Source organism: Oncorhynchus mykiss, chromosome 13, assembly GCF_013265735.2.
Source record: "Oncorhynchus mykiss isolate Arlee chromosome 13, USDA_OmykA_1.1, whole genome shotgun sequence".
Taxonomy (NCBI): Eukaryota; Metazoa; Chordata; class Actinopteri; order Salmoniformes; family Salmonidae; genus Oncorhynchus; species Oncorhynchus mykiss.
Genome location: NC_048577.1, coordinates 15,147,289 through 15,161,416, shown reverse-complemented (window position 1 = coordinate 15,161,416; position 14,128 = coordinate 15,147,289).

Genomic DNA, 14,128 nt, shown 5'->3' with positions numbered 1-14,128 from the left:
CTCTCTCTCTCTTTCTTTCTTTCTTTCTTTCTCTCTCTCTCTCTCTCTCTCTCTCTCTCTTTCTTTCTTTCTTTCTTTCTTTCTTTCTTTCTTTCTTTCTTTCTTTCTTTCTTTCTTTCTTTCTTTCTTTCTTTCTCTCTCTCGGAGGACCTGAGCCCTAGGACCATGCCTCGGGACTACCTGGCATGATGACTCCTTGCTGTCCCCAGTCCACCTGGCCGTGCTGCTGCTGCGGCTGTGGAACCCTGACCTGTTCACCGGACATGCTACCTGTCCCAGACCTGCTGTTTTCAACTCTCTAGAGACAGCAGGAGCGGTAGAGATACTCTGAATGATCGGCCCACTGACATTTCCTTTTGAGGTGCTGACCTGTTGCACCCTCGACAACTACTGTGATTATTATTATTTGACCATGCTGGTCATTTATGAACATTTGAACATCTTGGCCATGTTCTGTTATAATCTCCACCCGGCACAGCCAGAAGAGGACTGGCCACCCCTCATAGGCCACCCCTCACTTACAGGTGGCAGCGTAGCCTAGTGGTTAGAGTGTTGGACTAGTAACTGAAAGGTTGCAAGTTTAAATCCCTGAGCTGACAAGGTATGAATTGGTCATTCTACCCCTGAACAAGGCAGTAACCCACTGTTCCTAGGCTGTCATTGAAAATAAGAATTGGTTCTTAACTGACTTGCCAAGGTAAATAAAAATAGCATAGTTCTGGCCTTTCTAGGGAGTTTTTCCTAGCCGCCGTGCTTCTACACCTGCATTGCTTGCTGTTTGGGGTTTTATGCTGGGTTTCTGTACAGCACTTTGAGATATCAGCTGATCTAAGAAGGGCTTTATAAATAGATTGATTTGATGATTTATTGTATGTATTTGATATTGTTAAGCCAGTATTATTCATTTGTTCTAGAACCTTTAAGGGTTCTTTGGATGTCCCCATAGGAGAACCCTTTGAAGAATGTATAAGGTTAAACGGTTAAGGTTGGGTTTAGGGATGAGGGTTAGGTTAAGGTTAGGCAGTTTCAGTGAATTTAGGGTAATGATAAAAAGGTTAGGAAAATGCATAATGTAATGTACACGACCCACGTTATTTTTTTAACCCAAAAAATAAACAAGAACAATTTCAGTTATTCTTTTCTACTATTATTATTATTATTATTATTATTATAAATGTGAGTAGGATCATAGCTAGTGTATTATTCATTATATTATAAAGTAGGTATTTTACCATAGTTTCATTATTAGGTATTCTACACCACATACAATAAAATGTGTTAACACCATCATCACAACGACGTGCAGAGCACATCATCATCAATAACCACTTAATTATTATAAAGACCTAATTACATGACTTCATTTAAATATATAGCACTGCCTGTGTCATCACCACTGGGTATAGTACTGTGGCCTGGTTGTCTGTCCTTCTCTGTATGCTCCTGGGTAAAGGCCTACAGTAGCAGGGATGAAACAGTTTTGCTCTCCTCTGTTCTGCTATGCAGTTCTGATGGGCTCCAGCACTACCACTCATCACAACCCTTCTGAGACTCACCAAGATTCACCCCCTCATGAATAATCTCACCCAAAGGCATGGTGGGTTGGCGGAGGAGGAAAAAAACGGACAGATTATTTTAGAAAGACAGAGGGGAGGGAGGGGTTGAGGGGATGGAGAGAGGGAGAAAGAGAGAAAGAGAGAGGGGGCAGTGGGCTGGGTGGGGGGAGGGGGAGAGAGGGATGGAGGGATGAAAGAAAGAGAGGGATTCTTTTGATGTGTTTTCCCTGCGGACCGGGCAACGGGGTGGAGAACTCCGACGTCGGTCGTCGGGGAGCTGAAGGGACTGACTGGTTTCTTAAATGCTCACGCCGCTGAACACCGAACGCCAGAGCCCTGATGCCTCCGAGCATTATGGGGGATTAATGCTGGCGTAACCCCTTTACTTAATTCATTACCGGGCGACGGTGGCTAATTTGATTTGATATTATTTTAATAAAGTTCTGTGATGATTTAGAAGATTGTTTCAGGCTATCAAAAATAATTTTCCAGTTATTACAGCCATTCAGGCGAGTCCTTTGATAGCAGCAGTCAGGCTTGGTGTGTGTGGAATATATTAGCTGAGTCGACGCTAACGTAGCTCATACCGATGCACTGTTAGAACGTCTAATACCGAAGGCCCGGTCGCTGCTGTGAATCGCAGTGTGTGAAGAGTTCTGTTGACACTTAGATATATTCTGGAAGCAGTTCTAAACATAAAACATGACAGAGGAGGAAGAAGAGAAGAGTGAGAGAGAGAGAGAGAGAGAGAGAGAGAGAGAGAGAGAGAGAGAGAGAGAGAGAGAGAGAGAGAGAGAGAGAGAGAGAGAGAGAGAGAGAGAGAGAGAGAGAGAGAGAGAGAGAGAGAGAGAGAGAGAGAGAGAGAGAGAGAGAGAGAGAGAGAGAGAGAGAGAGAGCGATTTAAGTGGATTTTTTTTTGTACTTTAACTATTTGTTTATCGTTACAACACTGTATAGCCATAATATGACATTCGAAATGTCTCTATTCCTTTGAAATTTTTGTGAGTTTACTGTTCATTTAATTTTTTATTCCACTTTTGTTTATGATCTATTTCACTTTCTTTGTCAATGTAAACCTATGTTTCCCATGCCAATAAAGCCCTTTGAATTGGATTGAGAGAGAAAGAGAGAGAGAGAGAGAGAGAGCACAGAGGGGGATATATTCTGTATGCCATTGTTAATCTTACACGTCACCATTGTTAAACCTCGTAGGAATACATGGACTCGATTCTGAAAGAGGACTTCAGATCTTTGTGTTATTCATGTGGGCTATTGAGAGTTCTCTAGTGTGTGTTGGTGTCTTGTGCCAAGACTACAAGCAGTTCAGTTCATCTCCCTCCCTGCAAGGACAGAGTGGATTTCTCCCGCTTCTGTTGCAGTGGTAGTACAGATGAATTCTCACATTTCTCTCTTCTAGGCCTAAGTGCTCTGTGTTGGCTTTGTAATCAAACTGTCAACAAAAGCTTTTGTCCACCTCATGTCAAAGTCTTGTCAGTTGACTCATCTCTGTCCTATCGCCATTCAGCTCTATACATATTCATCAAGATCGGTGTGTTTAGAAAACACACATTCGTCTCACATTATTTTCTAAAGCCCTCCCTCCAGACTCAACACGTCAGCGTGAATTTTGGGGGTCAGGGAGAGGGGGTCGGTTGGGCGGGGTAGCCTAGCTAGGCTAGCTAACAATGTTTTTGTTTAGCTTTTTCCTTAAACCCCAAATGACACACATTTCCCTCTGAAAAGATAAGCCTCAGTCAAAGGCCGGGGAGATGTCTGAGTCCATGTGAAAAAAAACGGAGGGTTTGGGAGGGGGGTTGCTGAATTACCTTTGCCGGGTTCTGGCGAGAAAGGGGCGGGAGGGGGGACCCCCTCATTCATTAGTCCGTCTGGGGGCCACAGAGGGGTCACACAATGTGACGGTTGTTCTGCCAGACCCCCAGACCCTGGCAGACACATTTAATGGCCACCGTTTCCTCTCCAGACAGAAAGAAAGAGAGAGGGGAGGAGGAAGCAGGGGAGGGAGAGCAAGAAAGAGTGAGGGGGTTTATAAGGAGGGAGAGAGAGAGGGAAGGGGAGAATGGGACAGAGAAAACGGGAGTAATAGGGTGAGAGAGAAAGATAGATAGAGACAGGGTGAGGGTGTTTAAGAGCTGTGGCTGGGTGGGGTGGGGGTGACCAATCAGGCCTGGGATGGGTAATTTTGGGTGGGTAAGGTTTTTTCCCTTTCTTCACATGTTTATACCTGCCCTGGACAGAGAAATAGGAGAGCGCTCAGAGATGCCTTTTCCTCTCTGTTTTTCACAAGCTCCAAATGTTCAGAGGTCATGTTTTAGAACAGTTATTGGGGTCAACGGGCACGCTATATCGTCAGTAAGTGGAAACATTCAAACGAGGAATTTCACGGCCCACAACTAACATGTGTATTTCGAAAAACAGGATTATTTACAGCTCATGCGAAAATATCTCCAAGAATACTTCTCAACAGCGAGATGTCAAATCCATTTCTTTGAAAAGATGACAGATCAAGACTATGAGGGAAAAAGCAACACAAACAGTGATGTGTAACAGCCATCAATTATGGAAATCGAATGCAAATCATATGTTTATCGTTTTTCTGCAGACATTTTAGCTGAGGCTTTTATAATGCCAGGATGTCAAAGGTTCCTGTAGCTAGCCTTTCTTTAAATTCCTTATTTCCACTGAGATATTACTCTCCTAGTCCAGTGCCGTGGCCTCGGGCAGAAATCAATGACCATAAAAAGGTTTGGGAGTTCCATTGCGAGTAATAAGGGGTAGGGAGGGCACGCATTAAGTCAATTCTTCTGGAATATGCCGACAGAGTTCATGTGAGAGATTCAATCCGAGAAACAGAAAATATCTAGAAGTGTAAGCGCGATGGTAGACTGAAAAGGAATGGGCTACTGGTGTTGACAGTGATCTGCTAGGCGAAGGCCAGCTGTTTAACATGGCATCGTGCCTGTTGTTTTACCATTCAAGATGACCTGGTGTCACTGCAACACTCTAACACCTATAGCATGAATGAGATATAACATATACTGTACTGCATGATGTCATGATGTCTCATTTACATCAAAGGAGAGAAAAGACAATGGAGCTTTTCAATCTTATCTGACAGTCAGTGTTCTGTCACTTCAAATCACACGTTTAACCCCCCCCCCCCCCCCCACCAGATTAACCATATATGTATGAACTAGGTATTCTTTCCCAGTAAACTCTCAGGAGGTCCTGCCGTCTGTCCCCAGTGTCGTAGATTGCAATTTGCCCCTTTACGCCTGCACCAATTATATTAATTGCATTAGACAAGGCAGTTTAGAGGATCCCTTCCCTCGAGAGCTGAGGGACATGGGGTTTTTCTATCTTCCTCCATCCCTCCTTTAATCGATCTCTCCACACTCTCTCAGGGTAATCTAGTGGAGTGTCAGCAGGGCAGCATAAACTGTCAGGCTAGAATAGAATAGACGATGATTCTTTTTTTAACAGTCTCTACTCAATGTTTTGGGACAGTTGCATAGCCTCAAACACCAGAACTAGGTCGTTACTAGTGTAACTACATACATGTCTGAACCCCAACCACAGACTGGCAAATGCTCGTAAAAAACTCCTCCTCGTCATCTGCACCTTCCACTTTTAAAGACGGCGTTCGGGCGGCGATGAGAACACACAGCTTGACGGTGTAGTTGGCTACGTTCCCCTCCCGTCCAACCCGTCAGCCTGGTTGACTTTAGCTCTGGGTATTAAGGGGTCATGTCAAGCCTAGATTATTGGAGGATTTTACATTTATAAACCTGCACTGCCCCTAATTTAACTACACCTTCAGGGACCTTAAAGCCGGCGTTGGAATGAGAGAAACAGATGTGAGGCCATGTTAATGGGGAATAGCGGCTCCGCTGCCCACTCATCTTCAAACAGGCCTTGGCTTGGAGCTGATTTGGACACAGGGTCCAGATAGACTCTGACTCTCTCTCTCTCTCTCTCTCTCTCTCTCTAACTCTCTCTCTCTCTCTCTCTCTCTCTCTCTCTCTCTCTCTCTCTCTCTCTCTCTCTCTCTCTCTCTCTCTCTCTCTCTCTCTCTCTCTCTCTCTCTCTCTCTCTCTCTCTCTCTCTCTCTCTCTCTCTCTCTCTCTCTCTCTCTCTCTCTCTCTCTCTCTCTAACTCTCTAACTCTCTAACTCTGTCTCGCTCTCTGTGGTGGAATGGCCTGACTCTGCTGGGAGTGCTGGGGCTCATGCCAAGGCCTGGTGTGCAGGGATACTACACTGGAATGGGCATACTGTAGGCGTTGGCATGGGTACAGCAATGGGCTCTGGCTAGCTGGCTGGCATGCCGCTTAAATACCTTCAACCCTGAAATCAAGACAGCTTAGTTTATTTGACCATCTTGTATATTTTCGTGGAAATTTGTCACTGGGCCCGGAAGATAAGGAGAGTTAGACTAGAATATGAAATATTGTGCGGCTGGTTTTGGAAGTGAGGGGAGTTTATTGAAGGTTAGCACTGCACGGTGCTCTGGACCCTTAAGGCTGACCAGTACACCAACTTGTACTGAGTCGCTACTGGAGTGATGAAAGAGACAGAGAAAGATAGAGAGTAGAGCAAAGCAGAAACATGCCTGTTCGGACTGGAACAATGTGTGTGTGTGTGTGTGTGTGTCTGTGTGTCTGTGTGTGTGTGTGTGTGTGTGTGTGTGTCTTAGCCTGTGTATATGCCTGTGTGTGTGTATGCCTGTCTGTGTCTTAGCCTGTATGTCTGTGTATGCCTGTGTATGTGTGTGTGAATGTGTGTGTATGTGTGTGTGTTTCTTCTCTTGCATGTGTGTGTATGCCTGTGTATGTGTGTATGCCTGTCTGTGTCTTAGCCTGTATGTCTGTGTATGCCTGTGTATGTGTGTGTGAATGTGTGTGTATGTGTGTGTGTTTCTTCTCTTGCATGTGTGTGTATGCCTGTGTATGTGTGTGTGAATGTGTGTGTATGTGTGTGTGTGTTTCTTCTCTTGCATGTGTGTGTATGCCTGTGCTGGTGTATGTGTGGTGGCTCCCTTTGAGCTCTCAGCCAGAACTGGGTCAGAGTTTAAAGGAATCTGCTTCCCATTTGAGGGCTAGCGTCAGCCTCACCATGGTTAATGACAGGGGGCTTTGCCTTCCCCTCGTTCCCCTCGCCCTGAGCCATGGAAATCACAGCGTGGAGAAGGAGAAAAGAAGAGAGGAAACAGAGAGAGAGAGAGAGAGAGATCATCATTACAACACTGTATATATACATAATATGACATTTGAAATGTCTTTATTCTTTAGGAACTTTTATAAGTGTAATGTTTACTGTTCATTTTTTCTTGTTTATTTCACTTTTGTTTATTATCTATTTCACTTGCTTTGGAAATGTAAACATGTTTCCCATGCCAATAAAGAATAAAGCCCCTTAAATTGAATTGAATTTAATTGAAATTGAATTGAGAGAGATATTCGAGAGAGAGAGAGAGAACGGGAGAGGGTCCGCTCACCAACCAAGACTTCACAAAATGACAAAAGACTGCCCACAAAATGAGATGGAAACTGAGCTGCACTTCCTAACCTCCTGCCCAATGTATGACCATATTAGAGAGACATATTTCCCTCAGATTACACAGATCCACAAAGAATTCGAAAACAAATCCAATTTTGATAAACTCCCATATCTACTGGGTGAAATTCCACAGTGTGCCATCACAGCAGCAAGATTTGTGACCTGTTGCAACGAGAAAAGGGCAACCAGTGAAGAACACCCACCATTGTAAATACAACCCATATTTATGCTTATTTATTTTATCTTGTGTCCTTTAACCATTTGTACATTGTTAAAACACTGTATATATATATATATACAGTGTTTTAACAATGTACAAATGGTTAAAGGACACAAGATAAAATAAATAAGCATAAATATGGGTTGTATTTACAATGGTGGGTGTTCTTCACTGGTTGCCCTTTATATATATATATATATATATATATATATATAATATGACATTTGTAATGTCTTTATTGTTTGAAACTTCTGTATGTGTAATGTTTACTGTTAATTTTTATTGTTTATTTCACTTTATATATTATCTACCTCACTTGCTTTGGCAATGTTAACACATGTTTCCCATGCCAATAAAGCCCTTGAATTGAATTGAATTGAATTGAGAGAGAGAGAGAGAGAGAGAGACAGACAGAAAGACACAGAAAGAGAGAGAGAGAGTGGGAGAAATACAGAGAGAGAGAGAGAGAGAAGGTAGGGGAAGGTTTTCTGTAGTATTATAAATGTAAGAGTTCTAAACTTCCTTAATAAGCACAATGTCTTGAGTAAAAGCCAAATTGGATTTATACCAAAACATCGCACAACTGATCATATTTACACCCTACACACCCTGATAGATAAACATGTACACCAAAATAATACCGAAATATACGCTTGCTTTATCGACTTCCAAAAAGCATTTTATTCTATTTGGCATACAGGACTGTTCTACAAAGTTATTGAAAGTGGTGTAGGAGGTAAAACATATGACATCATTAAATCAATGTATACTGGCAATACATGCAGCATTAAAATTGATAAGAAAATAACATAATTATTTAACCAGGGGCGGGGCCTTCGCCAGGGTTGCAATCTGAGCCCTGCACTCTTCAATATTTACATTAACGAATTGGCCACTATTCTAGAAAAATCCTCAGACCCTGGTGTTATTTTCCACAATTCAGAAGTTAAATGCCTACTCTTTGCAGATGACCTATGGCTGCTGTCATCCACAGCACATGGCCCACAGCAGAGCCTGGACCTGCTAGAGCAGTACTGCCAGACAAGGGCCCTGGCAGTAAACCCCAAAAAGACTAAAATAATGATTTTCCAGAGAAGATCCAGATCTCAGGGAATTAGACCAAAGTTCTCAATTGGTACAAAATATATAGAATACTGTACACACTACAATTACTTAGTTTTAAAAATAAGCTCAACTGGATACCTTAATGAGGCAGTGAACGAGCTGAGAGAGAAAGCACGAAGGGCTTTCTACGCCATTAAAAAGCTAATTCAAATTGTAATACCTATTCAAATTTGTCTAAAACTAATTGAATATGTCATTGAACCAATTGCACTTTATGGCAGCGAGGTGTTGGGTCCACTTGCAAATCAAGATTTCATCAAATGGGACAAACACCCCATTGAAACCCTGCATGCAGAGTTCTGTAAGATTCTCCCACATGTCCAGAGGAAAACTACAAACAATGCATGCAGGGCAGAATTAGGACAATATCCACTAATAATAAAAACTAATAAAACAGCAATTAAGTTTTGGAAACATCTAAAATACAGTGACCCCCTCTCATATCACTACCAAGCCCTGCAATACCAAGAGCTGAGCAAAGAAAAGAGTCCCCTCATTCAGCTGGTCCTGGGGCTGAGTTCACAAACCTGTTCTACTAACGCACTGAAGCCTCAGGACCAGAACATCCAATCAATCAGGATAAACCAAATTACAACACAGTCAAAACAAAATTATATTGCTTATTGGGAAACACAAACACAAGCACAACGCAAAATGCATTGCTATCTGGCCCTAAATCCTACACCGTGGCTAAATATTTGACCATGGTTACTGATCAAAACCTTAGAAAAACCTTGACAAAGTACAGGCTCTGTGAGCACAGCCTTGCCATTGAGAAGGGTAGACACAGGAAAACCTGGCTCCCTGTAGAGGAAAGGCTGTGCAACCACTGCACCACAGCAGAACCTGAACCTTGCTGCCTGCCATAAGTTGAGGGACAGTGTCTGACAGATCAATCAACCTGCACATGTACTCTACTGTACACTTATTGTCATTGTTGAATGTATGCTTATTTTGACCCTTGGTTATTGTTGTTACTGTTGTCTCGTTGACAATTTTGATTCTTATTAATTTCATATTGTAAATATCAAAAGTATGCTTTGGCAATATGTACATTGTTACGTCATGCCAATAAAGCAAATTGAATTGAACTGAGAGAGAGAGAGAGAAAGACACACAGAAGAGAGAGAGAGAGAGAGAGAGACAGAGAGAGAGAGAGAGAGTGAGAGACAGAGAGAGAGAGAGAGAAAGACACACAGAAGAGAGAGAGAGAGAGACAGAGAGAGAGAGACAGAGAGAGAGAGAGAGAGAGAGAGAGAGACAGAGAGAGAGACAGAGACAGAGAGAGAGAAAGACACACAGAAGAGAGAGAGAGAGAGAGAGAGACAGAGAGAGACAGAGAGAGAGAGAGAGAGAGAGAGAGAGAGACAGAGAGAGAGAGAAAGACACACAGAAGAGAGAGAGAGAGACAGAGAGAGAGAGAGAGAGAGAGAGAGAGAGAGAGAGAGACGTACTGCCCTTTAAGTTCAAGAATGTCTCCTATGACCAAGAGAGATTTCCCAAACTAGGACCAACGTACAGGACTAACTTCTCAATGAGGGAGCAGGAATGACATCATGGGGGCTTTTTCTCTCTGTTTTGGTTACTCTGTAGATCCTTGTGATGCTTCATTCTAAGGTGAGGCCAATTCCAATGGAGAGTGTCAGCCCCTTGTACTATCCCCGCAGCTGTTGTCAAGGCACAGCGTTTTTAACTAGAGCAGCACATCAACAAAATAAAGCAACATACTATACAACATACACCCCGTCCACCCACCCCCACCCCAGATCCATCATACAGTGGTGCATCCTGAGCGAGGGGCCAAGTGTCTCCTCATTGGGCAATCAGTGGAGCCGGTCCATATGGCACAGATCAGAGGGGTGTCTCACAGTCGGGCAGGCGCTCCTCATTTTATTTCCAAGCGGATCTGTTAATTGGCCAACCAGATCAAAGGCGATATTAAAACCCAATTAAAATGATATAGGGACAGATTGCCAAGAGATGGGGACAGTAATGGGAACAGCGAAGGGCGCTACAGTGGCTGTAATTGAGTATCATGGTGGATGTTGTCATCTCTGTCTATCTTTCTGTCTGTCTGTCTATCTGTCTGTCTGTCTGTCTGTCTGTCTGTCTGTCTGTCTGTCTGTCTGTCTGTCTGTCTGTCTGTCTGTCTGTCTGTCTGTCTGTCTGTCTGTCTGTCTGTCTGTCTGTCTGTCTGTCTGCCTGCCTGCCTGCCTGCCTGCCTGCCCCTCTCTCTCTCTCTCTCTCTCTCTCCCTCTGTCCTGAACCCATCTGGATAAGTGATGAGGCTGGTGAGGACAGGAAACCAGTTAGCACATTAGCTCCGTAGCCTCCAGGCTTCACTGTCATTACTCTCAGTAACACCAATTTAGGGGTTGGATCTGGGGGATGTTTTAGCTGCTCTTACGGTTCATCCTTCCACCCGTGTCAGTGTAGTCACTGAGACGGCGGCTACGGTTTCTAGACATCCTCTACGGGTGGCTTCTGTCCTGGGTGCTCTCTCTCTCCTCCTCTTCTTCCCTCTTTCTCTCTGTCTATCTGATTCTCTCACCCTCAGGTGGGTTGTCATTTGTGTATATTTTTGAGTGTGTCTTTTCTGTTTGTGTGCATGACGGCGTGCACGGGTGTGTGTGTGACTGATCTATACGACACAAAGTTTAATTTGTTGAGGGAATATTATTGTACCAGCGCAGCCCGTTGAGCAGCACCTGCATGCCAAGTTTGCCTAATCATGCAAAAACAGCAGAAAAATGCATTCCAGCTGTCATACCTGTCCCAGAAGACAGAGGACCAGATTTGAGAAATATTGTTAACTGTTTCAGGACCCCAAAGATGAGGAAATAAAAGAACCAAACAGCTATCCCTCTATTCAATCTAGATGTCTTACTGCCTCAAACTGTTCAAGCTCAACAACATCAGGTGAAGGTCAATGCTCCAGAGTGGCGCCGCGGTCTAAGGCACTGCTTCTTCTAGTGCAAGAGGCGTCACCACAGTCCCTGGTTCGAATCCAGGCTGAGTCACATCTGGCCGTGATTGGGAGTCCCATAGGGCGGCGCGGAATTGGCCCATCGTCGTCGGGGTAGGCCGTCGTTGTTAACACGAACTTGTTCTTAACTGACTTCCCTAGTTAAATAACAAAAGTGGGTAAAAAAGTCCTACAGCAATTATAGCTCATATTTTCCATTACTGTGGAGTAGTTAGCTTGTTTATCCGTTGTTGCTAATGCCCGTTGAGTTGGAACAGAATGTTTGGTCACCACCAGCAGTGACAGGGCTGCGTTCAGAAGCTTCGTGTTGGGGTTTCGTTAACATCTGGAGGTTCTGCAACGAGGAAGGAACGAGGATAGCCCCGAGCTGAAACATCTTCCTAAAATATTATGCGAGATTCCAATGACACAGATGACAAACCCGACACGAATGGTCTTGGACTGCTACCAAGAAACGTCGAACAAGTTATTTGTTTCGAAATTTACTTAAGAATTGAAGCATTTATCCTACGGGAATCCATAGACTACTTGAGGATAACTGAAGCAACATGGCTATTTATCAAGTCATATTTCAATAAATTAATAGATTGGGTTTGTGATCTGTGTGATTATGTTATGACAGCTCGGACGTTACAGACCTGTTATTAGGACATAGCTTCATTCCACAGGGTTTGACTGTAGCCCAGTGGTAAGCATTGACTCAACCTCACTCTCTCGTTCTCTCTCTCTCTGTAATATTGTGGTCGGCCTTTGATATCCGATGGCTGTGATTATGTAGTCAGCTGCAAGATGGATGTTTCAAATAGCTTAACGCGAAGCTCAACCCACTGGGTTCGTTTGAAACAGCGGAGAGTGACGTGTGTACGGCTCACCTGTGAGGAGAGGAGAAGAACGTGAAGGTAGTGAGGGGTTTTCATAGCCAGCTGGTTGAAAGTCGTGATACACACACACACCCTCCTACTTAGACACACAACTCACAAAAACACAAAACACACACACACATACACCCCCCGACACACACACCCTCCTACGTAGACACACAACACACAAACACACACACACACACACACATACACCCCCACCACACACACACACACACATACACCCCCCCCCCCCACACACACACACACATACACCCCCCGACACACACACCCTCCTACGTAGACACACAACACACAAAAACACACATACACATACACCCCCCCCACACACACACACACACACACACACACACACAAGCAGCACACACATACTCCCAATAAGTGGCCTATAAATAACCAAGAGCTACTTCAGTCAATCACCTGACAACAGTACAGTAGCAAACCCAACCAACGGTCCCAGATGGCCCTAGCGATACCCCACACCCCTAAATCACCCGAACAGCTCCATCCCCACCACCTTCAAGCACACTTCCACCCTCCTAAAGAGGGGCCATAACTTTAAAAGGAGGTGACACAGGCTTCCTACACTTCCCATTAGCAGAAACAACACTCTCCACTCCCCCTTTTACAGCCTTATTGACAAGAGCCCTGTGTTTTATGGTTAACAAGGGGGCAGTTCAATAGTTGAATTGTTCCTCGGCTCCTCGACTCCTCGGCTCCTCTTGCCTTTGTTGATGTTGTTGTTGCTCCGTCGTATAGTGAAATGGCTCCTTACTGTGGGGACCAGTAAAACAGATTGTCAATGGACTCCCAGAGGTCCAGGGGTCAGTCGTGTTTGATGGCCATGTGATTTGTTTGTTCAGACCCGATGGCCCTTCTCTCCTGGCGGTAGGGACTGAGAGGAGGGACGGACGGAGCTCTCAGCTCCACACTCTCTGGTGCTCTCCCCTTCACCAATGAGCCATTTAATCCCCTTCCTACAGCTAAATCAACATCCGCTTCACACACACACAGAGCTGACACACACACTCTAAGAGGCTGAGGGGACCATCACTGCCAGTGTCAGGGTTCATAAGGACACCGACCGTAAAACATGTGTGTGTGTGTGTGTGTGTGTGTGTGTGTGTGTGTGTCTCAGCTTTGGGGCAGAAGAAGATCAGGGTGAATAATAATTGTCACATTTTTGTATTTTTATTTATTTCAACTTTATCTAACCAGGTAGGCCAGTTGAGAACAAGTTCTCATTTACAACTGTGACCTGTCCAAGATAAAGCATAGCAGTATGAGCAGACAACACAGAGTTACACATTACACAATAGAAAAATCTATATACAGTGTGTGCAAATGTAGTAAGATTAGGGAGGTAGGCAATAAATAGGCCACAGTGGCAAAATAATTACAATTTAGCAATTAAACACTGGAGTGATAGATGTGCAGAAGATGAATGTGCAAGTAGAGATACTGATGTGCAAAAGAGTAAAAAAATCTATAACAATATGGGGATGAGGTAGTTGGGTGGGCTATTTACAGATGGCTGTGTACAGGTGCAGGTATCGTTAAGCTGCTCAGACAGCTGATGCTTAAAGTTAGTGAGACTCCAGCTTAAGAGATTTTTGCAATTCGTTCCAGTCATTGGCAGCAGAGAACTGGAAGGAAAGGTGGCCAAAGAAAGTGTTGGCTTTGGGGATGACCAGTGAAATATACCTGCTGGAGCGTGTGCTACGGGTGGGTGCTGCTATGGTGACCAGTGAGCTTAGATAAGGCGGGGCTTTACCTAGCAAAGAC